The following is a 25,896-nucleotide window of genomic DNA, read 5'->3' on the forward strand; positions in this document are numbered from 1 at the left end:
ATGGTACCACATAGCTTGTGCTCAAGGATTCCTTGGTTGTTCCAGGGATCCTGAAGAAGAGCACTGAAACTGCCCACTTCCCTGTCACACTCCAACTTGGGGCAGGAGGTTGGATACCTGCCACATTCACAGATTTCAATCCTTTCCTACTTGAAGCACTTTCCTCAGGACTGAAGCTCTCCTTTGACAAGGAGAGGCACAAAAGTGGAGGAAATAGGAGTCCAGCTCATCACAAGTAGCTGAGATGTCCTCCTGAAAGCAGCTTCTCTGCCCTCCTCAGTAACCATTCTCCCTCACTTGAACAGCTGGGAGTATCTCCCTGTTCTTTGCTGGCAAACATCTGGATGGCACCGAGCTTTAGCTATAAAACCTTCTCCTGACTGCTGAGACACCTATCTCTGCAATAATTTAGTCATGCTCCCCTCACACCTGAAAAGCATGTTTCCTAGATATACCAGGTACAATGTATTATGCTAAATTGAACTATTCAAAGTGAGAGCATATTCTTATGGCACTGCTGACACAACATTAGCTACAGCGTCTGTGTGTCATTGTGGCAAAACTATAATTACAATTTCTCGGTAAATCCAGGCTTTACACATCCAAGAAGTCAAACTCCCACATGTCTTGCTCAACGTCTGGTACGAGCTTTTTGATCTGTTGCCTCTACTTCAATTCTTTGATCCAAAGCTTTGACAAAATGGGACTCTTTTCTTTCAAATAAGGTTTAAAATGGCTAAAAATTGCAACAGAACTAGAGAATAGTACTTTAAATATCATCTAACCCCTAAGCAAAACCACAGATTGAAACCTAGTATTTATCTAAAATCTATTTATCTGTGTGCATAGACAGAACCCCAGCTACTAGACCATCTGGACACCAACATGCAGAAATTCCCTCTTCCTATAATTTAAGCCATACAATATAAGCTCAGGCAAGGTGATGTGCTCTCAGCAAACTGCTTTAAACACCATCCCATACTTCAAATCCCTTCTACTTTAAAAAGAGAGTTGAAAGTAATTTCGAGTTTTATAGCAGCCCATTCCCTCCAACAATTTGCAGAGTTTTAAAATTGATTTTCCTCTGGGTTTTCAAATGCATTCTTTTCTCCACGGGGAAGCACCGCCCGGTGCGGGGGGAGCAGCACGGGCGGGTGGCGGCCGGGGGTGCTCGTTACCCGGGCCTCTGCGGCACGGCCTGGCCTCACAGCCACGGTGGTGCCTCAGGACACCCCTCCGAGCGTTTATACCCTGACCCCAACAAGGTTTGTGTCATTTACGAAGCACGACACGGATGAAACAAACAATGCTGTCGGTTTCATTTCTGAAAGAGGCCGCGGTGCGGGGAGGAGCAGCCCAGGGGCTGTTAACGTGTGGGGATGGGGCAGCGCCAGGAGCAGCTCCCTGGGCACCAGCCCCGGGGACACCCCGCTCCCAACGCTCCGAGAAATCCCGGCCCTGCCCGCCACTTCCAGTGTCCTCAAAGCACGAGAGGACTCCCTCATGATTCACACCTGCTCACCCGCCCGCCCTCCTGGCCCGGCCCCGAGCTCCTCCTCGGAGCCCGCAGCCCCGCTCCGGGGGCCGGCGGGGCCCTGCCCGGCCTGCGTGCGGTCAGTACGCACCGACCGAGCCGAGTCCGCCCCGACCGAGCCGAATGAGTTCGCCCCGACCGAGCCGAGTCCGCCCCGACGCCGCACGCGTTGCCACGGGTGCAGGGGCGGGCAGAAGGCTCCGGCTGGAGGCGGCCGCTCCCCCCGCGCGGGCCGTTGGGCTGGTCCGGAGGAGGCGCGGGGCAGCGCGGGCCGGGCAACGCCACACCCGAGCCGGGGGGGAGCGCTCTTCTGGGGAAGCGGGGTCTGCCCCAAGCTGCAGCTGCAGCGTGGGGCTGTGCAGAGCGCCCTGTGCCACCTCAGAGCCAGCACCCAGCCACCGCAGGGACACCGCAAAGCTCCGGGTCCCTGGAACAACTTACGACTCACCGCTACGGAGTTGGCACCGGCATCTCTGAGTTGCCGCCACGGGGACACCTGAGTCACCGCACTAGGGCCAACGCGGAGCTGCCACCACAGGCTATGGCTGTGGAGCAGTGCCACCGAGCCACCACCAACCCGTGCCTTCCAGGGCTGGCATCTCAGCAAGGAGCCAGCGAGTGCCACAGGGCCCCATTCTCCATGTGAGGAAGGCGTGGGGCTGGGTAACTGCTGTCCCAGTGCCATCTCCACAGCTGGTTGCTAACCCTGCCAGACACAGATCCTTCCTCCATCCCATCCCCAAAACGAGTGAAGGTAGGCAGGGTGCTGATGTAGAGCTGCGGCTTGGCTTATCTAAACCAACCTTGTGTACCCATGAAAGTCTTGAGCTAAAAGATCATGTTGGGTGGAGATGAGGGGCTAGTGGCCCTGGAGAACATGTCATCCCTGCAGAAGGAAAAGTGGCATTGAGTCCTGTTGAACAGGCCCCAACAAGCTGGTCTCCCACAGAGGGAATGGTGGGGAAGGGACAAACAGTGCCAGCCCTGTGGGGGAGTGAGGAAGAACAGGTTTAGATTATTTTGGGGGAGAGGAAGGAGGTGGAAAAGCAGAGAGGAAAGGATTTAAAGAGAAAAATCCCCAAGCCATAAGAGATCTACTGTGAAGGAGTACAAAGGGCAGAGGAGGAGGAGGAAAGGGTGAAACAGGAGATGAGTGGAGGCTCCTGCAGGAGGAGAGCTGTGGCAGGCGGGTGGGCAGGGCTGCTTTGTAGCTCTTTTGAGACCCCCAAAGCCCGCTGGCATGGTCCAGGATGTCAGTAAGTCCTGCTGCCTCCCAGCTGTGCACCTGGGAGAGGTGCAAGTCCTAGAAAGCAGGGCCAGAGGAGCAGAACAGCACAGCTGGCGGGCTGGCCCAAGGGATGCCCACTAGGCCTCGTGTGGGGGCAGAGAATTAGGCAAAGAGGCACCAGGATGGGGGGCATACCATGGGGAGGCAGTGGAGCCCAAGCTGAGAGCACTGGCTCCTCTCCCTGCCTGGGTACCTGCCAGGGGCAACGGCCTGGTAAGTCAAGGGTGAGGCATTTGTGTCATCTGAAAATTTGCAAGTGAGGGGATGTGAGGTTTGGACAGAGAAAGGTGAGGCAGGCAGAGCCTCAGAGAAGAGATAAGCTTCTCCAGATAAGCAAGCTCCCTCACAGCAGTGCTCAGCTGCTTCACAGCATCAGCCCCATGCAGCAAGGAGGCCTCTGGGTGGATTTGCACTCCATGCTGAACTGCTCCCAGCCTCACTGAAAGCAGCGGATGCTGGAGAAACTCCCAGGTGTACGTCCTCTGTCATATTGCTGGCCTCATCGTTTTACTTAAGTAAGGAGCGCTGCTGGCTTGCCTCAATTATGTTTGATATAATTACAGCTCTTGCTGGAGTTCCCTGGAGTCACATCCCAGATGGCTTCTCTGATTGAGAGGAAACAACGGTGGAGCCCCGTTGCCCTTTGCATGGGAAAATTATGCATCCGTTTCATGCTGGCTTCATCCCCCCTGCAGTAGGCTGGGATTCACAGCAGGTCTTGCTCTTCCTGTGGTCAGCTGGGCTTCATTTTGGACCAGGCTTTCAAAGTTCACCACAGAATGCTTCAGCAAGTCAGGAGGTGAAGGCCCCGCTGATCTGCGCCTTCACAAACCCACCAGGTCAGGACAGAAAGCAAACAGGTGTGTGAGCCACCTGCTCTCCATGTGTGTGCTGCTGTGTCTGATCCATTCCCTGACCTGCCTTCTGAAGGCCTTTCTGGTTCTCCAAAGCCTAGCTCCCAGGTGTTGCAGAAGAATTTGCTGGCACTGTCTTCTACTTCCATGGGTGCTCCTTTAGCCCAGGAAGACCAGACAGGGGAATGTGTTGCCTACCCACTTGCAAAGGGCAGATTCAAAGTGGCAGTGGTGATGGTTTGCACAGCTGAGCATATCTGTGCTTTCACCTTCTCATATCAGTCTGAGCTGAGATCCTGTCCCACCCTGGGCCAGCACAAAAGGTTTAATGTTGTCTTTCTTCTGACAGTTCTTAGTGCTCCTTTTCTGCCATGGGTTCTTTTGAGGCCACAGATTCAATGCTGAGTTCCCAAGAAAACAGTTCTCCAAGAAGAAGTTCCTGAGTCCCTGCTGAAACACACTGGTCAGTGTCTTAACCAGTATTTTCCTTAGTGCAAGGATGTTTCGGAAGAAGGAATACACTATTCTCCCTGTCTCCTGTCACACCACTGGAGTGAAAGCATGAGAAAAAGCTAGCAGAGTCTGAACTCACAGGGAGGGAGAGAACTTTCACACAGTTACCAGACATGAGAATCAAACCAGTTTCAGTAGGTGTTAAGATGTGAGCTAGCACTGGAAAGGAGAAATATGTGAAACATGCTAGTGGCTCATTCTGTCTCTGAGTCTCTTTTCTGGCTGAAGAGCCTAGCTTTCCTTGTACATGGTCTGAGCTGTTGGGAGCCACTTTCCTGCTCTTCTCTTTCTTTTCACTTATTTGGCTCTCCTCCATCAATCCCAATCCAATAGCCCAGAAAACACATATCACACCAAAACTTGCTTCTACAGAGTACAGCCTTCCCTTAGTTATGGGAGGAAGAATAAAATAGCAAAAATCTCGACTTCCGTGGACCTTGGAGATGATGTGCTGGTTGTTTTGTTCCATCACTTGCCACCCCTGCCGTGGGTGGCAGGCCCCATCAGATTTAGCAGTGTTTCCATACCCACCCCACACACATTTTGCTGAAGGTGTAAATGATCCTTAAAGCACAAGGCCACTAGAGAATAAGGCCCTAGATTTCTGTCTCCACACCCACATGTGTTCCCACACACAAGACACAGCATTAATCTAGAGTAAAACACCACATGTTGACAATGTTAAAGTACATTTGACAGAAAATACTCAGATCAAACCCCAAGACAAACCCCTGAGAAAGTCATAAAGCAGGGAGAGGTCTGACTTCTTGTTGCCTCAGCACTTCTCCTGAAGGGGCAGGTTGATTGTGGGGAGGTGATATCAAGCCAGATTCTCTTTAAGTTCCTGCTGCTTTCAACAGCTCTCTCAACACAAGTCTGTTACCTTGAACTCAGTCAGGCTGGGACCAGTGAGCAGTTTGTAGCTGAAAGTTCTATACTTTCCAGCTAGTTTTTGCTTCAGAAAGTGAATGAGACTTTGATAGTGGCATTCTTGTTAGTTAACTTTATCCTTCATCTCCACCATTGTGCCACAGTGCATCATCTCCCTAGTGTGTGCTCTCACACTGGGGATCACACCATTAACCCAGAAGACTTCCCCAGGGAATTTGCAGGCGGAGGTTACTGCCTCAAGAAAGACTCACAAAAAGCTGTCCAGAAGGAGGAAGATGATGGTGAGGATTACCAGGGCCGAGCCTGAGCCGGCAGAGATGAAGAAGATAAAAAGATAAAAAGCCTCAGTGATGAGATCTCAGCAGTGGTGAGCAGAGGATTGGCAGTAGCCAATTCCACACAATTGGTTCAGCTGATTTAGCCAGAACTGCCTGAAATGCAATGCTGTTGTTTTCCATGGGGCTGCTGACAGAAGGAGCTTGTCAGCCAGCAAGCTCCCAGTAAGTTGGGAGATTCTTCTGAGAAGAGCCCATATGTACTTTATAGGCACCTTGATTCCAGAGAGAGTTAGTGGCTGAGGTGCTCCCAAGTCCCCTGGAGCTAGACCCTTAAATGCCTCAGAAGTCCCAGGAGAACAATGGCCAGATTTCATGCAGATGACAGGTCATCTGCCAGAACATACACAGGAGGTTTAGAGCTGGGTAGCTCCACAGCAAATATGGTGCAGCTACTTCCTCATTACTTGCCTCCTTATAGAAAGGCTGGAAAATTTCCCTGAAGCTTCCAGAGGTACTTCAAGCTTTTCATGAGATACAGAGGCATCTTGGCTCCCTACCACAAGAGAACTTGCTGGGAGCTGTAGAGAGTTCTGGTTCAAGTCTGTGGTCTGAACCAGACCCATCAGGCTCAATGTTAACTCTCCTCTCAGCAGGTAAATGTTGAAATGATCTGGCTTTGAGCAAAAATTCCAGCCTTTGCTAACAAACAGCAACAGACTCCTGTGAAAAGCCTTTCTTTCAACCAACTGGCATCTGATCAAGGAATCCCCAACCTGTTCAGATTTTTTCCACTGGAAAGCATGTGCCAAAAGCTGGAACAGATCATCGTGTGAACACCGCTGTTTCACATGCTGTGCAGAGCAGGGCCTGAGCCAGCAGGCTGAACAGAGCAGAAAAACCAATGCTGGTGTTTGCACCATGAGAGGACAGCCCAATATTTTTTGATTTAAAATGGCTTCACAACAGAGTTTCTTGAACTTGCTCATCAGCTGATTTATTGCACTAGGTGCCAGCCTGACTTCCTGCCATTATTGACACAGTGCTGTCAGTAGTTGGGCATTCATACCATTTGTCTGGCTGGTCCATCTACTCTTGAAGTACCTCTCACTTGGCAGGGAATATTCTTCATAAATAACTCTTTTAAATACAAGAAACTATTTAAAACTCTTGGTGGAAAGTGAACAAAAAACCAGAAACAAACAAACCCCCCAAAACCAGAACAAAAACCCCAAGAGAGTTTTTTTGCTATTTTCCATCATATTTTTGCTTTCAACTGGTAATTGTAGCAATGTAAATATGAAGATAGATATGAAATCCAGAGGAGAAAGGGAGCAGAGTTTGGGAAAGACCTTTTGTTGGCTCTCAGCCTGCCTGCCCCACACCCAGTGTAAAGGGAATTATTGGTGTGTCCATTCTGCAGAGCAGGTGACATTTCTGGGGATCTCAGTGGCAAGGAGATTCCTGAAGCTTAAGGCTGAGCTTCTTCTGCCCAAAGAAATTGTCACCTGCTTAGTGAGTGACAATCTTTTGCCTTGGTACAGGGAGCAGAGCTGAGAGAAGGTAAAATCTGAAGAAAGCTGTGGCTGTGGCATTGCTGGGAGGAACTGGGAAATCAAGTGAGAGGAGTTATAGCTTCCAAATGTGTACCGACATCCTGCTAATTCCCAGATCTCCCCCTACTCCCTCCTCTGCTGACGTTCCAGTCCCCACTTCAATACCTGCCAGGTCCTTTTAGAGAGCTGACATTTCCATTCCTGACATTTTCTGCAGCTCCATCTGGGAATTAATGTCCGGATATTAGCAGCGATGGGGCCGTTTATCATAATTAGTCTCATGAAGCTACTAAGCATCCAACTATTTTTCATCAGCGCCGAGGAAATAAACTGCAGAATCCAGTAGACGAGACGGACGATTTATTTATTGATTGATTTATTTTGGTCTGTCAGGATGCAGCTTTAAAGTTTGTCGAGATGAGCAATGCTCCTCAGAGGCAGTGACGACAGTAGGGCTGGCTCACCTTGGGTGTGCAAGTTGCAGAGAATAGGTCCCCAAACCCCCTGAGACAGTGAGGAGGCATTTCTTATCCCATTATTATCCTGTTATCCTAGGCACTAGCCTCCTGCACTTATAAAATGACAAGATGTGACAGGTTGAACCTTGTCTGGACAAGCTCAGGAAGAGCCAGCTGCTAGCCCCATGATGGCATTATGACCAAAAGCCATCTCCAGGCATGGATTTTCTTCTCTGTCAGGAACAAAGCAAGGGTGCTGTGTACCCTACAGGAGGTGGCACAGGGGCCAGAAGCTCCAGGAATCTCATTTGTCTGGGTGTACATGGTTATGCTTGGACTTTAAGGCTAAGCAGAGGATGCTGCAGGCAGCACATGTCTGTCACCTTCCAGAGGTGCCTGGGAGCAGATGAAGCCGTTTTCTCACTTGTCGTCCCAATTGGAGCAAGGCGAAGTACAAGCTTGTTGTTTTCCTTCCCCAAAGGACTGGGATTGAAGGGCAGGGAAGCAAAGTGCCACACACAGATCTCACGCTGTGTCCACTACAAGCAGGGGAAGGTTCTTTGGAAGGGTACTAGGGGTGGATCCTACCTCTGCCAGAGAAGGTGACTAATGCTTGCTGTGCTCTCAATCTTAATTTTGGGGGGCCAGGGCAGTAGATTGTCCATGTTTCTGTGAGTTTGGCTCCAGCTCCCTGCTCTCCAGGCATAGCTCGTGCCTGAGCTGCTGAAATCTAACAAGGGTTGTTATCTATCCTCATGGCTACTACTCAGGGCAAGGAGCCTGTATTGATTTCAGGAGCTCTTCTACCATTTTGCAAGCTTCAGTGACCTCCTTACATGTTCTGAGTGGGATGAGATGGGAGATCCCTGGCAGGGTCATCTGCCCTGCACCACACTGCTCCATGTGGCTCGTAGCCCATCTGCCTGAGAGTGAGGATTACAATGCTTTGTGGAGCTTCTGCCCAGAGTGAGGCATGAAGGGCTTCTGAATTCAGTGTTGCTCTTCTCTCTAACCCCATAAAACCCCACAAAGTCTTGCTACATCCCACACACCTCAGTGCTCACCTGCAGCAAGCCCACCTCCTCCCTGCAGGCTGATTATCAAGAGCTTTCCATCCTGAGGTTTGCTATGCAAACATCAAACATTTGTGTTTAAATATTACACTCTTCTGCTGATGTGAAGCTAGTAATTACAGCCAGATGGGACCTGGCTCACAGGCAGACACAGGGCCCACACGCTGCTCAGTGGTGCCTTTTTTTTTGCAAAACCATGTGGCCCACCACCAGCAGATATATCAAAAAAGCTGAATGCAATTAAAAACAATGGGGAAAAAAAAAGGCATTCTAAATATATCGTGCAATGTATTCCAGGTGAGCACTAAATGTTCTGGCTGCAGTGCCTGGCAGCCCTAGTACTATACATGGGACATGATCCAAGCCATCGTGCTCAAGCCATACATCCCTCTGGGCACAGCCTGGTGATGACATGCACTGATTTGGTGTCAGCACCTCCTGCAGCACCAGCAGAGTCTGATCCTGCAAAGCCTCCCTCAGCTGAGGAAGAGCTCTTTTTGCACAAGGGCCTGATTCAGCCCACGCTCTAGTCCATCAAAATGGACCACCCTATAAGGGTGTCACAGTCCCAGGGCCACCCTGCTGCTGGCGTGAGCTTAGAGTTGCTGCTGCCTCCTCGGCTGCTCAGTGGAGGGATCACCTTCACTGCACAAGCCTGCATACATTTCTGCCTTGCACAAGCTACCCAGGGTAGGAAACACTTCATTTGCTATCACCTCCAGGATTTCAGGTCTGCTTCTATTCAAGACAAAACAAAAGCATTGCAGTGAGTGGTGGATTTTTTCCCCTGGATCATAGCCCACAGTCCATATTCACATTCCGCATCTGATTGTGTTTTTAATAGATAATCCTCTCCCCATTGCCTTTCCCCTACACATCAACCAAAAGGTGAGCAGGAACATACCAGTTTAAGCAAAATGGCCCCTTTTGTCTTACCCACCACCTGTGTTGTATATACACACACCATGAAGTGCCCAGGAAACAATTCCCTCCTTGCCCCTCACACCTGATTGAGTTCCAGCAGTAACAGTGATGCAGGTAACAGCCACCATTGTTGCCTGAAAGAAGGGCTAGAGTTAGCCCATCACACAGAGTTTAAGTAGCCCCAGAAACCACTGCAGGTGATGCCATTACAAGCTATAAAGGCTACAGCCCTTCCTCTGCAAATCAATCCAGCTCTGTGGCTCACCCTCTTTTTCACTCTCAGGATGCTTCCAAGCCAAGCAGTGCAAAGCCAGAGCCCAATTTCTGTCCAGACAATCAGGGATGTTTAATTCCTCAGGACAGCTGCTAGGATATATCCTCCATGTTGTAATAGTCAGCATTACACATATAGCCATGGATGCTCACCCATCCATCTGCAAATGGTGTCCCACAGCCAGCCTGCCAGACAGGAGCCAGCAGCTCTGGTTGCAAGGAGAGAAAAGTAAAAGCAGCAAACAGGAAAAAAAAAAAAAAAATCATTGCTTTGTGAGAAACCATAGAGCCATAGCAAACACGTGCTGTCATTCGAGACAAGGGCCAAGCCCTGATAGGTTTCCCTGTTGGGGAAATCAGAATCAGCCTTGGCGGGAGGCAGAGAGCCTTGATCTCACTTGTCTGCCATCTCTGGGGTCTGCTTCTCCCTCCTCCTGTGCTCTACAGGTTTCTAAATCCCCAAGTCTTCCTCAAAGGACCATGAGTACAGCTTTCCAGGGAAGCTTGCTTCTGATGTCATATACCCCAGGAGAGTGTTATCTGCTGGGAAAAGAAGGGAAAGGACAGGAAAAGAAGGGAAAAGAAAGGAAAAGGAAGGACTCAATGTCTCTCTGCTTTCTACACCCAAGAAGCAGAGCTCTGGCATACCATTACCAACCCTTGTTTCTGCAGTAACCTTATCCAGCGCTGCATGGGTCTGTGCAAGCTCTGTTGTACTACTGTTGCCTTAATGAATAATGGATCCCCCTCCACCTACCCTCTCCTCTTCCCTGTTGGATCTCATTTCATGTTGTATGAAATGGTATGTTTGCTGCTTCCCTGGGGTTGATCTGAACATTCTGATTCCCAGCTCCAGTTCCCCCTCTTCCCAGGATGTGAGTGTAACCCAAGAGGGCCCTGACTGGTGAGGGCAGAGCCTGTACTGGGGTCACCTTTGGCCCCTTGCTTGCCTTCTGCTAGGAAACAGTTGATCCTGATATTCCTAGAAACCTGTAAGTTCTCTGTCTCTTCTGGAATTTTCCATTTTAAAGACTAAAGTTCCAGGAAAAAGATTCTGATTCTAAGAAGTCTCTGTGTCTAAAAGAATTGTATCTACAATTCTACACGAGCTTGGGCCACAGAACATTGGGGGTCACTTCTACAGTGCAGTCTGAAGAATTTAATTTCCTTTGTTCTTGGAAATACCCAGCTTTATTGAGCTTTATCTGGTAAAGTGCAGATAAATATGTTTTTATTCTCCTTCAGAAGCCACAGGCTCAGCAGTGAGGTAACCCCAGTTTTGGCATGGAATATGCTGTGGCATTTAGCAGCATCATGGGTGCCTCTTGCCTTACGTCCTGCTGCAGTAGCACCATGATCCAAAGTGAGGATTGGTTAAATTCAGATAAATATGTTTTGAGTGGTTCGTAGCATTTCTAGGTTTGTAGACATTAAGGTCTGTCAAAGTTGTATTCTGATCCCAGTTTCCCAGTCTTTGTCCTTTAGTCTTATCACCCCAGATTACAGGAAGCACCAAGTTCACATGTCCTTCTCTGCAGCTGTACCTTACCACTGTGTCTTCTGGTACCCTCACAAGCCCAGTTTTTAATCTCTGCCACACTCACTTGGTGTTTCTGCCCCTGTATAGCCACTCACTTTGAGGGTTTCCATGAGGAGAGCCTGTGTTTAAAAAAGAACTGTGAGGATCTGAAAATCTAAGGCAAGGATGTCAAAAAACCTGCAACCAAGAGAGTGGAGTGCAATATAGGTGAAAGAGGGAAGGGAAGGGAAGGGAAGGGAAGGGAAGGGAAGGGAAGGGAAGGGAAGGGAAGGGAAGGGAAGGGAAGGGAAGGGAAGGGAAGGGAAGGGAAGGGAAGGGAAGGGAAGGGAAGGGAAGGGAAGGGAAGGGAAGGGAAGGGAAGGGAAGGGAAGGGAAGGGAAGGGAAGGGAAGGGAAGGGAAGGGAAGGGAAGGGAAGGGAAGGGAAGGGAAGGGAAGGGAAGGGAAGGGAAGGGAAGGGAAGGGAAGGGAAGGGAAGGGAAGGGAAGGGAAGGGAAGGGAAGGGAAGGGAAGGGAAGGGAAGGGAAGGGAAGGGAAGGGAAGGGAAGGGAAGGGAAGGGAAGGGAAGGGAAGGGAAGGGAAGGGAAGGGAAGGGAAGGGAAGGGAAGGGAAGGGAAGGGAAGGGAAGGGAAGGGAAGGGAAGGGAAGGGAAGGGAAGGGAAGGGAAGGGAAGGGAAGGGAAGGGAAGGGAAGGGAAGGAGAAACCCCACTGCCAGAGGCCTTTGGAAAGACACCAGATCAGTTGCCTGGGAACTAAAGCTGCCCCTTGTTATTGACAGCAACAGAAAAACCCACAAGTGTCATAATTCAGGCTACCACTACTGTCTTTTGCTCTTGGGTGAATGGAAGAATCAAAGAGAAGAGGCTTTTCATGCTCTATGGGTAGCAGGGTATCTCCTTGCCCTCAGCTCAAGAGGTTGCAGGCTCTGTGCTTTTGCATCTGGATGGTCAGTTCCCATGGCAAGCCTTATGTCCTGAAATTTAGAAGCTAAATCATCCTTTTACTGCTTTTTAAAAATTAAAGAACAGTTGAAGTTGGCAGGAGCCTCTGGAGACCTCATCCAACCACCTGTCTCAAAGAAGAGCCAGCTCAAGCAGGTTAATTTGTACCACATCTCATCAGGTTTTGAGTATCTTCAAGGATGGAGACCCCCTCAGCCTCCCTGGGCAGACATTTTCAGTGCTGGATTACCCTTCTGGTGAGGTTTTTTGTTTAAAGTTTAACTCAACAACTCTTTGACAAAAGGGACTGTAATAAGTGACTGTTATAGAACAAAACATGCATATACACATGAATTTGCCCAAGACAATCTGGTTGCAGCAAGTTTATTGTTAATTCCACAGCTGAGCCATTTTCCGGAGGACCCTCGTTCATCCCACGCACAGGACTGACTTTGCACTGTTAGCAAGAAGTCTCACAAGGCTTTTCCACAGTGTTGTTCAGTGCACAAAGCCTGAGGCAGGATTTACTGCACATTATTCAATTTCTGCTAGGGAGGTAGGATTATTAGTCTCCTAAAAAGCTTTTCAATTGAGTTCACTAAAACAGCTGAATGTTTCAAAACTGGTAATGATTTTAGCTTTGCAAGTCCCCTGCCAGAGGATGGGTCTATGCTATGGATGTTTTACAGAGGACGAAGCTTGAGCCCAGAAGGGCTAAAAGGATAGGGGGATGCATGGACACACCAACAATTAGGACATTACAGAGCACTTAAAGGTGTAGCAACTTCCCTTCAGGTCAAGAGGCTTTAATAAAGCCAGTGTCCCATGGCAGACCAAGCTGCTGCACAAGGAGCAGCTCAGTGCCTGGGTGGCAGTGGCAGGGTCTGTGCTTGCCCTGTACCCAGCATTGCTCTGCCTTAGTGTGCTGACCACACCAAGTCATTTCCTGCAGCCCATGGCCAAAGAGGGGTTGGGCTGTAGGAAAGAGGGAATCGGTCAATTCAAATTAAAAGAGGCTGAGATTGTCCAGACCTGGGTCTAGGCAAGTCTGGCTCATGCTAGCCTAAGCACTTTGCATTTGAAGGGGGCAAGCTGAAAATAAAGAAAGCACCTTGAGAGTCAAGCTCAGGCAGACAGGTAGCACAAAGCATCTGCCATGTGTCCTGCTGGCCCCAGGACTGGAGACCTGTAGCCTTTGTCACACAGGTGGTGGCTAATCCTTCTCCCACAGCTGTTTCTATAATCCATGGTGGCACTAACCCTCTTGTCTATAGTCCAAGGAACCTTTTGTCTTCGAACCAGAGACCACTGCAGAGACCCCTTTTCCTGATTGCCCCTAGGAGGGAGATTTGGCTTTTGTTTGAGTGAAGGCTTTCCTGGTTCAGCATGGGAGCGGGGAACAGGACACATGTTCCAGGAATTAAATCCACTGCAGGAACTGGAAAGATTCTAGTCCCCTAAAAGCTGATCCACAATGCAAAGCAGGAGGGGAAAAAGGAAGGAAGATGGACAAAAAAGACTTTGCAAGGAGCAGACCGAAGGCAAGTCTGAGTTTCACTGTCTATGGAGGAAAGCAGAGCCACCCCCCTACCTCCCTCCATTTCCCAGCCCTTCCCTCTTACAAGCTGCAAGTCCCTGGGAGGCCCCTAATCTGCTTTGCTGTACAAAAGACCCAGTCTACTGGCTTTCCTTTTCTTTTTGCCTATTTAGAGTTGAAGTGGGGATCAGTTTCCAGGCACGAAGGCGAGGAGGGGGAAGGAGCAGCATGCAAGGGGTCTCTCTGCAAAACAGATCCTGTGGAGGGCAAAAGCTCAGGTGGTTTGGGGTGGGCAGGGCACACAGGGACACGGGGTGTCAGGAGTTGTCAGGATGCTTTCTTTCTAGTTACTGAGCTTTTCTGGTGTGCTTGGGTATCACAAGCAAACTGATGGAGAAGATAACTCCTTCTATCTTTTGTTTTACTTGTGAAACAGGATCTCCAGTCTTTTGATCATATTCAGAGAATTTTTCTGCACTGCTTCTGGCAACAATTCAGCCTACCTGTCCAGGACTCCTACCCAATGCTAGATGAGGTCTTGTCAGTACTTCGCAAATGCTATTAATAATTTCCTGCTTCTACTGGCAATATCCCAAACCCCTCGGGTCTCGTTCGCCTTTTTGTGCCTTTAGCTCATTGGTGGTTCATAATCACCCATGACTGCTACAACGAAGTTCACCTCCTCCTCAGTCATGTCCAACTGACACACTCCCTGTCTAGCACAAAAAACCCCAACCCTGTGATTAGTCTTGCATTTCGTGCTCTTGAATTTCAACTCATTCCTGCGTCTCCGTGCTCAAGGTTGTCTGCTGCTTTCTGTTTGATCTCCTGTCTCCTCTGCATTCACAATGCCTCCCCCTTCTGCGTCATCAGCTGGCTTAACCTAAGCGCTCCCACTTCTTATGACAACATCATTCATGGAGAGAATAAACAAGATCAATCCCAGGATCGATTCCAGAGAAACTCCAGTGGTGAACTCTGTCTAGCCTGCTACTGCCTCTGTCCAGAGGTACAGCTTCTGTGCCCGACTTCTATTTCTTCCCACTAATCCCATCATCTTCAGTTTAATTAGTAATTTCCCTGTCACTCCATTGAGCACAGCTTGGTGCATTTGTCTAGAAATTTGTCTAGATGAATTGAGATGAGCAGGCTGTCTCGGCCGAATGCTTTCCATGGCCTGCTGAGCTGGTTCTGCTCCAGCCGTTTAACCGAGCTGGCCTGCAAGTTTTGTTCCAGGACTTTGCATGCTACTGACCCATCCTACAAACTCCCCACGTCCCACACAGTAAAAACATCAAACAAACCAGGAATGGGTACTACATTCACAACATTCAGTGTGGTTCTTTCTCTTCTGCAAGAGGCTCTGCCTCTGGAAACCTTGCCATCACACCTGCATTTTGGCATTTTGGTTTGTTTGGAAACCAAACAAATACCTGCTTGTCCTGGCTATAACACATCAACGTGTCTGACTTTTGCATCTTAATTTGTTATATCATTCAGGCTTCGTACTGTCATTCTCCACCTTGCATGTTGACCCTACACCCAGCATCATCATCCTCTTCAGACTGACTGGGAGCCCCATCATGAACATCTTTGTTTCCCAATAGAGCCACTGTGCTGAGTGGATGCCTGACAGATATTTTCCCTAGTGTCATAACAGCCTTTGTTAAGATTTGGGTCAGCCAGTTTGCTATGTTGTCCATACTGCTTCCAGGTCTCTAGAGTATTCTGGATTTGTCACCAAAACTGGTAGGGGAGGACATGAATCCAGTTGGAACTGAATCTCCCAGAGCTGAACTCATCCTTTTCAGGATGAAAACACATCCCAGATCCAGTTCTCATGGGCTCAGGGAGCTTTAAGATTTTGCATTAGCTTTGCTAAATGCTGTGCTGGGGGACCTGGCAGTCCCTTCTGACCCTCAGGCACTGGGTTACAGATGTTCCCACTGCAATCCAGGCCTGTCAGAGGCAACTCTGATGCTCTCTGGGAGTGGACCAGATCCTCTCTAGTGCAGACAACACTAGGTCTAGAAATAAGGCATCTTTTCCGTGCCTTCATCTGAAAGGTAAATAACAAAGCCTGCGGAATTAAATTGTAAAAGCCTCTCTGTCAAGCTACTAAAAAACCAGTTTTTCCCAATTTAATCCAGCCTGCCAGGGTACTGGGATCCCCAAGCAGGGAGAAGTCCATCCTCACTGAAGGGAGATGAATGGACTCTAAACAGAGGGATGAGCAGACTCCTTGTGTTGTAGAGGAGGATGGGACAGATCCCACACCCTGTAAGGGGCAGATTGGACAGACTCCCTGGAGGGTCACCGCTCTGTGTTAACCTTTGCAGAGATTCCCTGGGTGTCGCTTTGCTCCCGGTGCCTCCCGGGATGCTGCCGGCTGTCAGGGTACCCGGCTTCCCCGGAGACCGTGCCGGCTGCTCCCAGCTCACCTGCCCTGCTGTGAGCACCAAAAGCGAAGCCAGAGCCTCACCATGCTGCCCTCTAAAGCCTCTGTCTTGCCGTGGAAATAAATTGCCTCAGATTCCCGTAACTCAGGCAGAAAACCCAGGCCCCTTGCTGATAAAACCAGGCAGCCTGGACAGCGTTGCCCTGGCAACCTGCACTTTCTTCCCCATCCTTTTGTTCGGCCTCGGACCCAGACTTTTGTACCCAGCCATAATGGGGCCAGACTCTTGGGATGTTTACGGGGTGAGGTGAGAGGAATTTCATTCAGCCGTGTCTTGCTTGGCCCGTCTCCTTCCGCAGGGTGAGGGAGGAATGTTATTGACCAAGGCCCCATGCAGCGACCGAGGCACTAAAGAAAGGCACTTTAGACTTTCCGACAAAGAAAAGAAATTCCCGCCCTCCCCCATGCAAACATACCCCCCTGCCCCAATTCGCCTTTTGTTTCCTTATTTCTCTTTTGGTAACTTCCCCGCTCACCCGCTCCTGCCCACAGCTGCTCTCACCAGGCACAAACAAAACCCTTCAGCGTGCCCCGTGCCCCGGGTGCCTGCCAGCTCCGAGTTGCAAGGCATTCAGTAATCCTCCTGGATCCCTATCCTCTGAGGCACCTTGACAATAAAACAAAGCTGGATGTGTACTGAGTTTGCAGTAGCAGGAGTGCTGTGTGGCTGAGGCCAGGGCATGGAGCAGCCAAGCACAGCAGGGAGCTGGAGCAGGACCCCAGCCCACGCTGAGACCCTGCCATGCTCATTCCCTCGGCCTCTGGTTCGGGCTGGAAAGGGTTAAGCACACCAGGTCCAACTGCCTGCTGAGAAGACAAAAGTCTGCCTTGACATCCAATATTGAAGCTCCCAGGGACACCACTGAGGAATTCCCATTAGCTGGTGTTTGTGGAAAGCCTTATATCAAATGCCAAGGACAGCCAGTTTGCTTTCCTCGTGCCAGTGGCTGGGAGAGCAGCAACACCTTCCTGGCACTGCATTTCAGGGAAGAAGCAATGCAGACAGAGACCAAGTGGTGCCTTCATGGAGGAAAGGCAAGCAAATCTTTCCCCTTGTCCCCCTGCACAGCTGGCAGCTCCAGCAGTGGCCAAACCACCCTGGAGAAACTCTAGCCTGACTTGACCAGACATGTGCCTGGGTTCAGGTAGCTCATTGCAGAGGAGGACCTGATATGACCACTCTCTTCCTGACCTTCAGATTTCACAGTGTCTTGGGAGAAGTCAAATAAATCCACAATTTGGGCAGAAGACTCTGAGGACCCGTTACTGGCAATGCAGTTGTGTTTCCCACTCACCCTGTCCCACTCTGCTCTGGTTTCAGGGCACCTGTGGAAAGCCAAAGGCATGGGCAGAGATGGGAAGCTGGGAAAGATGGCACTGGGTTTTGTCCAGTTCTGCTGTGGGCATAAATAGAAGATAAAACCCAAGTGGGTGTTGTTGGAGTGGATAAGGACCCCTTGAGAAGTGAGTGGCTCCTGCTATGGGCAGTGTCCCAGTGCTTGGCCATCCTGGGGACCTCTGCCCAGCAGAGAAGAGCCTGAAACTTGTATCAGAGACAATGAATGTCTTATGGATGGTGAGAGGCACTGCCAGAAGCTTTTCTTTAATCCTGAATGGTTTGTTATGGTATTGCTCTCTCCCAGCTGGATTACCTGATTAAAAGTGAGCTCATGCATCATAGCCTTTCACTTCAGCTGGCGCTGCAAGAAGATGGAGAAAAAAGATCCAGACACCAGTTTTCCTAACACTTGTCTTTGAGACCCTTACTCTTCCATCATGCCCACTTAAAATTAAAAAAAAAAAAATTGACAAATCAGCGAATAGATTTAGAAATTGATTAGTGAGCTGGACAGCAGAGTGGAGAGGCGACACAGACGATGGAGGACCAGAAGACACCTTCTCCTGGGACTGTCGCCAGCAAAAACTAAAGCCCAGGGTATGCCCAGTTGGCTCTTGACAAAGGACTGGCACCATTTCAGTGCTGCTTGCCTCAAAGGCATGAAAGCCCAGTGAAAAACTAGGCTGGGAACCAAGAGGAAGCAAAATGCAGACCAGCCATGAATAATGGGGCAAATGTGTCAATGCTAACAGAAATACACAGCAGCCCTTCCCATTGTCCAGACTTGGCATGGTCTTTCCAAAAGCTGCTGCTGAAGTGAGCCTTCCTGGATCAAACAGAGTGTGCCTGCAGGCGTGATCCCCAAGCTGGGTTTGATTTACGTGTTATGGGTTAGTGATTCAGCCACAATGAGGGATCACACACTGGAGACACTCTCCCATTGCTCCTCCATCACCTGCACCTCCCCCACACCAGCCTACTGACCCCCTCATTTTTGGGCAGGTTGCCTCAGCACTGATTTTTCTTTTCAAAAGCACTTCAACTTGAAGTGCTGAAAATGGCTCCTGAGCAACCCCGAGATGTGAAGCCAAACTGAAAAGGTCCCTTTTCTTGCATTTGCAGGAGTGTTTGTATTCATGTTTTTTTATGTTTCCATGTTGTGGGACAGAGTAGAGGTCAGGGCAGGCAGGGGGAAGCAGGTTTATATACACTTACAAACAGATCTCTGTTAAGAGGTGTGGCAGGAGAAAGCTGCTTGTGGACCACAAGAAGGAACGAGGACTACAGTTCTCACTGCTGAGGATAGAGGAACTTGGGCAACAAGAATATGTCTGAAGCAGCTGAACAGGGAGAAAATCTCTGGTTAGGTGTCCCTGCTCCCCCAGTCCGCCTTCATCACTAGCTGCATCAACACTGAGGATACCAGTTTTGTTCTTACGTAGTTCACAGCAGTCTTCAGAGGGTTACAGGGTCCCTTTGAGGTCTCAGTGAGAAGATGTGGTGCAATGTCTTCAAATGGTGCCTTCAAGAGCAGCTAATCAGGGACATCAGAACTGTGGGAGTGGGAATTGTGTCAGGCTGGCACAGGAAAAGTTCTGCCACTAATGTCTCATCAAGCCAACGCGGGCTTAACCTGTCAGGCAAAACAAGAAGTGGTAGAGACAGAGTACCAGTTAATAGGCTTTAGGACATACAAAGCAGCAGGAAACCCATTTTTCTCCAACCACCCACATCCCATACGGATGTAGCTTTGAGAGTTTTTTTCGGCTTTGTGTTGGTGGAAACAAAAGCAAGTCCCTTCTGCAACCCATTTGAGCAAGAAAAATGAGATAGAGGCTCCTGGGGAGGCTTGTTTTATCAGAGATGCTGGTGCTGAGGGGGTAGTATAGAGACCGATGAAGTATGAATGGTGCACTAAATTTGGGGCTCTCAGGGATGTCTCAGACAGGACAGTGACAGCATTGCATTTCCTCTTGCCTTGATCCAGGTGGGTTTGTCCTGTCATTGCCACAGACTGTTGACAAAAGGTTAGCTGTAATGCTGCCCCCCTCTTTTTAAAGGGCAAATCAGTGCCAGTTTGTCACAGCAGTGAACTTTCTGCATCCAGCCTTGACCAAAAGTTCCCAGGAGAAGTACGAGACACTTCCTCTCCATGGGGCCTGCAGCAGATGTTCAATGCAGCCAAAGCTAACTTGTTTGTAAATCTGATGAAGTCAAGTTGGGTTTTTCTCCTGTTTCAAATATTAGGTACTTTGATGTGCATAAAACACCTTGGATGATCTGTAAGTCAGAGACTTTTGCCTGGAAATACTTCCCTGGGATCACTTCTAGAAGAGAGAGAGAGAAGGGGAGGAAGAGAGAGAGATATTTTTTCTGAAGTTCCCTTTTAAAAAGCAATCCATAACTTCAATTTTCAGATCAATGTTAAAAAAAAAAAAACCAAAAAACCAAACAACAAAAAACCCTAACTAAAAAAAATCTATCAAATTATTCTCTTCCTACATTCTTCTGACACTGCTTTTCTCAGCCCTCTCCTCCTCCCAGCCTGTTAGCTGTAGGAGCATTACAGGGTGCTCAAGGTGACAGGACATGATTTGATTACAGCAGCTGAGCTCTGAGTGCCATCAGTTCCTGCCTTAACCTGCTGTTTCGGGGGAGCACAGCAGCTGTGTTTGCCCTCCAAAGGTGGGGTTCTGTTGCATTAGTGGGTGATAGGAGATGGAGTTTGCTATGAAAGGCGAACTGTTGGTGTCATTTTTAATGAATTTGAGTTTTGTTAGCGAAGCAACAGAAAAAAAATGGCAACCAAAGAGAGAGCGGCTGAAGAAATTCCTAGATTTGCTTTTTCTGTCTGAAGAGCAGAGACAGAAATGTAAAGGGGATCCAACAAGTGGAAAACACATCAAGATGAAGCAGAAAGGGTGTCAACTTTCCAGCAAATTACACACTCAGCGTTTAGAGACCACAACTCTGATTTCCAGTCCTCTGGGATATTCCAGCACATTGTCTTCAAGCTGGCTTCCTCATTCAGCTGCAGTTGGGTCTGATGGCTGGTGTGGGCTTCAAAATGGTGAGAGACTAGTATTAATAAAGGCAACAGCCCCCCCACCCCCTTGCTGTATTTTAGGAATGGCCTTTTGCTGGACATGGCACATTGTTTCCCTTCTACAACCATCCATCAAGGACAGTTCATCTCAGACTCCGATAAATCCTATTATTTCAGCTGCACATTTCCACTGCCTCCAAATCAGCAGCTGATGATATGCAGAGTGTTGCAATAAATGTTTATGGCTCTGCTTCTCCTCAGCCTTTAATTTCAATGGTTTGATGTTGATCAGCCCCTTGAACAGCCGCTCGTTCCCATCATTACTGATGTGTGCAAACAGCCCGCGCCGGGGACCAGCGCCAGCTCCGCTGCCGCGCTGATCTTGGCTTGTTAGAGGTGTTTCCAGATATGATCTTATAACTCATGGAAACTAATGGTTTCCTCCAGCCCTGAGTTAGCATCCTCTGCTATAGCACAAGCATATGCTACAGGAGGTGTTTATGCATGGCTGAATGCCCTAGCTGTACACATGGCTGGGGATTTTATTAAAACCTATACCCACCTCGGTGTTTCTGGGCAAATTCACAGCCGAGGCACACTGTCAGTTTAGAGCTACACACTGGCTGTGAAAGCTGGTAATGAAACATTCCCCAAACCAGCGAGCGGCCGTTTCCCTGCCAGCCTCCTGCCTTTGCCCACGGAGCAGACAGATGCAGGAGAGGATGCTGCTGCTCTCCCCTGCCTGAAGTGTTGCAAAGGCCAGAGGATTCTGCCCTGGAGGTGAGGACCTGCTGGTGTGAGCTGCTGTGCAAACATCTAGTTTTTGCCCCATTTTGGACTCAGCCAGTCCAGCTATGAACTCTCGGTGCAGATTTGGGGCAAACAGCCTGTGCAGTGAGTCCAAGTCCTTGTACAGATGCCAGTGTGGACTGGGACCCCAGCACTGACCATGTCTTGTGCCCCACTGTGGACAAGGTCAGGTTTTCTCAGCCACACATCTTACCAAGACACACAAGTCAAAGTTCTAGGCCACCATGGTAGCCAAGTTGACAGTGTTTCATAGCTCCATGGAGACAACAGCTCCAAAGCCCAGAGCAACAGCAAAACCTGTGGGACCTGAATTGGAGGCACTTCAAGGCTGCTAAGGACCAGGACAGTGCTTATGGGGAGGAGGAGACAAAAGGTACATCACCAAGTTTGCAGGATGTGTTTGGAGCGGGGGATGCTGCAGCTCCTGGCAGAGTGGCCCCTGTGTGACTGGGGGTTAGAGTTTCTTGGAAGATGCTCCAATTCTGATACCACCAGGGGTGTCACTGTGCAGGTATCATGACTGAAGGTCTTGCTCAGAGATGGTGCAGGAGATGGACCTGTGCTCTGTTACAGGCTCAAGGCTGTGGCTGACGGACAAGGGACACAAGAAATATTGGTTTCTTCACACTGTAACGCTTTGCAGGTGTCCCTCCAGGAGAAGACACAAGTCCACAAAGCTCAGTTGTGCTGGGATTTTATGGACATGAGCCCACCAGACCTCAGTGCCTGTAGGGACACAGAGGTATCAGGTGACTGCAGCCAGGGACCACATATGTCCCACATCCCCACCATGGGGGTCTGACTTGCACCTGCAGCTGTGGCAAAGCTGATGCTGGGAGACTCAGACACGAGGATGCAAGGGAGGACCAGGAGCTGGGGATGGGTGACACCTGCAGATGTGATGGTGACTCCACCGTGAGTCAGGAGTGATGCCCTTGAAGAGCAGGAGGAAGGTTCAGGACAGATATACCTGCTGGCCCAAGCCTGGGGAAGGGGAGCAGGGAAGATGAGCTGGGGCTCTGGTTGCCAGAAAAAAATGAAGTTCACAGCTCACTTGTCAACACGGAGAAGGGAAGGGGGGGCTTCCTGGGAGCGGGATGGAGCCCGGGAGCATGGGTCGTTAGCCTTCTGCTCACATCGGCAGGGGAAAGCAGTTTCATTTGCTGGCCTGATTGGACTGATGAGATTTCCATATTCTTCATTAAGGGGCTGCCAGCAAGCGCGGCTGGGCTGCCATTTCCCATTACTCACAGCCTATCCATTATGCAAAAGGCGAAAGGGAGAGGGATGAGCCCGTGAGCCCAGATAGCGGCTGTAATGATCCTGTCAGCCTCCCCGGCACCGCGGAGAGGGGAGCCCAGGGTGCTGCAGAGCCACCCCGGAGCGCTGTCTGCCTGCTTCCCTGCCTCCTTCCCTGCTTCCCTGCCTCCTTCCCTGCCTCCTTCCCTGCTTCCCTGCCTCCTTCCCTGCTTCCCTGCCTCCTTCCCTGCCTGGGCACGTGCTCTCTACGGCAGGTGCCAAGCTGGTGGCATCAGGCTCCATGTCTTATCCTGCCCTCTCCATGCCCAACATCAGCTCTCCTGCCCTGCCCCATGCTCAGCACTGCAGCTGGGGGACAAGGTGAGGCAAGTCCCACTGCAGCGAGGCCACTGCAGAGGGAAGGGAGGATGAATTACCAGCCCCAGGATGTGCCCACCGGCCTCCCAGCCATCTGAGGGAGCTGCAGGACCCCCTGACCCCCAGCCCCTTTCCCATGGCAGATGAAGTGGGGTTGCCTGGTGCTCCACGCATCCCTGATGCATGACAAGGAGCAAGGTGAAAAAGCCTCCTTTGGTCATGGCAGGATAGAGGGCAGAGGCAGGTCCATCTGCACCCCATTGACCCCCAGGTGGGCACTGCTCCTGCCTGGGGGCTCTCATCACACCCCATGGGAGCTCCAAGCCTTCAGGCTTGGCACCCTACTACTCCCTATCCCTCCCCAAGGATCACAGGCCATGTGTGGAGCTGTTGGATGGGGCTCTGTGCCCTTTGAAGGCAGGGATGATGGAAGGATCATCACCTGAACCTGGATCCACCCAGAGAGAGCCTGTGCTAGGGGAGATTGGGAAAATTACCCCTCAGCCCCAGTACTGAGCCGGGTTCCTGCAGGGAGATCTCGGAGCCGGGAGCTCTTCCCAAGGTATCCGTCATGCCTGACCTCAGCTGTCACCAGCAGGCAATTATCTCAGTGCTGAGAGATCACGGTGGGGATGCAAAGACCCAGCTCTCTTCCTGCCTCCCCTTCAGCTCCCTTTTCCCCATCTTGCTTGCCACAGTGGTGCAGACAGCAGGAACCTTCCGTCGGACGGAGACCGCAGGAAAAGCAGCCCCTCGGAATGCTGGCTCCATCCCGGGTTGTGGATGGAGCTCCCTGCCTTGCTCCTGCCTCCCTGGAGATTGATTCACGGCATGGGGAGAGGGATGGGGTGCCTGCACAGCCTCTCAGTGCCTTTCAGCCGTATTTCACAGAATTGTTTACGAGTCTCACCTCCCTGGAGGGAGCGTGGGTCAGCTCCAAGTGAGGCTGCTACCGGCAAGGCTGTGCTTGGAGGAGGATGCCAAATGCCCAGACGCTGGAAGGAACAGGAACACGTGTCAAGGGAGAGTTTCCATTTATTAGTGACAGTAACCTCAGCAAAAAATAGCCTGGTCTTTGTCACATCTTCATCCCTTCAGTGTCTCTGCGGGGCACAGGCAGAGTAGCTCTAATTGCTCCCAGGTGCGAGAAGCAGAGATCAGAGCCCAGCATCTCTCTCCTCACCCTCTCAAGCTTCCTTCTTGCCTTTTTCTCTTCCTCTCCACCCTTTTCTCCACCATCCCTCTTTTATCTTTCAGCACCAATATGATCAGCATACGTGGCTGTCTTTACTGCTCCTTCCCTGCCCTTCATCCCTGCCTATCGCCTTCACACACCTTCAGAGGTCTTGGTCTTGGTGCTAGGTCCCTGGGAGGCTGTCCCCTGACTTCCTGGCCACTTCTGGGGAATGCCATGGCACAGGCTCTTGTTCATCCCCTGTGTGCAGGCAGGAGGAGCACACCAAGAGGGACAGGCAGGGGCAGCACGTGCTGCCCCACGGTCAGGCCCTGGCTTTGGGGTGGGAGAGCCACTTGAGGGGCACGGGGACAGAAGGGTTAACTGTCCCTGGTGCGGTGCCATCGCTGGGTGCCCATCAGCTGCCCCGTGTTGCACCAACAGCGGGCACTGAATCCCTTCCTTGTTGGCAGCACTCCAGCCTGGCGGAGGAAGCTGCTGAGAAAATGCAATTACAGCAAACAACAGCCACACGCGCAAGCGCTGCAATCCACACCTGGCACTAATTAACTTAATTAGCCCTTAATGAGCTACACTGGTCGGAAGGCCTATTTTTACTTAATTATCCCCTAATGTGCTTGGCAGAAAGTGGGGGCCCTGATGGATGGAGAGGTTTACCTGGCTTCCTCTACTCCAGCAGGATACTCCATCATCCCGGCATCCCTATCACGAGCTGAGCTGCCCCTGAGTGGAGCAGGGATGAGCCTGGGATGGCTGGCAGCCTGGCACGCAGTGGCACCTGCCTGGCTGATGGCAGGGTTTACCTACACTTAAGGAGGACCCTGTGTGGCTTGTCCCACTGTGTCCCACCTCTCCCAGGTCTGGGTGACATTTAGGAGAGCCTGTGCTGGTGCACTGCTTGAGTGAAGTCATGGTGCTGGTGCAAAAGGCTTTCTTGGGATGTGGTGGCCTGAAGCTGCCAGGCTGTGCCCTGCAGTTCCTGGGGGAATGGCTGGAGGAGAGGTGGTGGGCCAGGCCCAAAGCATGGAGGCTCCCCAGGGAGTATGACACACACACACACACATGTGAGAGGGGATAAGCCCATTGATCCCGGAGGAAAATGGGGCTGGGAACAACCCAGTGCCACAAGAACAGCTCTCCTGCATCCTGCACTCTCCAGCTGCAAACTAGGTGAGAGGAGCTGGTCCCAGGTGCAGGGAAAATGCTGTGGTCCCTGGATCCAGCCCTGCTGTTTCCACAGCAACCAGCATCATCCAGCCCAGCCCTGGTAACTGCAGCATCTCTGGGGGCTCCCTAAGAAAGCCTGTCCCGAGCATCTGAGTTAAAGGTGCGGGAGTCAACGCCTCCAAACTGCGTCCTGGGGAGGCTGAAAGCAGCACGCAAGGGCCGGCTGTGGCAAGCCAAGCAGGCAGCGACAGAGCAGGGAGGGGATGGTGCCTGTCACTGGCCCTTACTCATACCATGCCTCAGTGTAAAGAATTTTTAAATTAAGAGAAGAGCAGGAGCCAGGAGGGCAATGCTGCTCTCCCAGGCTTGTCAAGCCGCTTCCCAGATGGATATCCCTGTAAATTATAGATCGAATCTGCCATGCTTTCCAGCAGCAGTGGAGCTCAGAGCTGATGACAGGCTTGAGAAGGAAGTGGCTGTCTCCCACAGCATGGTATGGCTGGGCACTGTGGGATTGGTGCTCTTCTCTCACCTGCCCTGCAGTGCCACCACCAACACCACACAGCCAAGCCTGGCCTTGCCACCAAGAGGCACCTTCCTTGCAGTCG

The 25,896-nt window shown here is 50.7% G+C and overlaps 1 protein-coding gene and 2 long non-coding RNA genes across 5 annotated transcripts in view; 1 reads left to right on the forward strand and 2 right to left on the reverse strand.

The window, feature by feature from the left end:
• The window catches only part of DNAH1 (dynein axonemal heavy chain 1), a 71,117-nt gene extending 69,158 nt beyond the window's left edge, over nt 1–1,959 (reverse strand). Inside the window, exon 1 of one of the 3 annotated variants that reach the window (XM_086845315.1) lies at nt 1,626–1,959. The gene's annotated coding sequence lies outside the window, so the exon portion shown is untranslated. Of the gene's footprint in view, nt 1–1,514 lie in introns of all 3 variants that reach the window. The other 2 variants (XM_086845316.1, XM_086845317.1) reach the window with 2 other exon arrangements.
• On the forward strand, nt 1,953–16,754 carry LOC111935152 (uncharacterized). The gene is made up of 4 exons (XR_015274797.1): nt 1,953–2,288; nt 11,267–11,386; nt 11,957–12,376; nt 12,522–16,754. It is a non-coding gene; the product is annotated as an uncharacterized LOC111935152 (long non-coding RNA).
• A 991-nt stretch (nt 16,755–17,745) lies between these two features.
• On the reverse strand, nt 17,746–24,588 carry LOC147651019 (uncharacterized). The gene is made up of 2 exons (XR_015274798.1): nt 24,262–24,588; nt 17,746–23,921 (listed from the first exon to the last, which is right to left on the reverse strand). It is a non-coding gene; the product is annotated as an uncharacterized LOC147651019 (long non-coding RNA).
• Nucleotides 24,589–25,896: the final 1,308 nt, after the last annotated feature.

The sequence above is a fragment of the Cyanistes caeruleus genome, chromosome 11 (assembly GCF_971803275.1).
Source record: "Cyanistes caeruleus chromosome 11, bCyaCae1.hap1.1, whole genome shotgun sequence".
Classification (NCBI taxonomy): Eukaryota; Metazoa; Chordata; class Aves; order Passeriformes; family Paridae; genus Cyanistes; species Cyanistes caeruleus.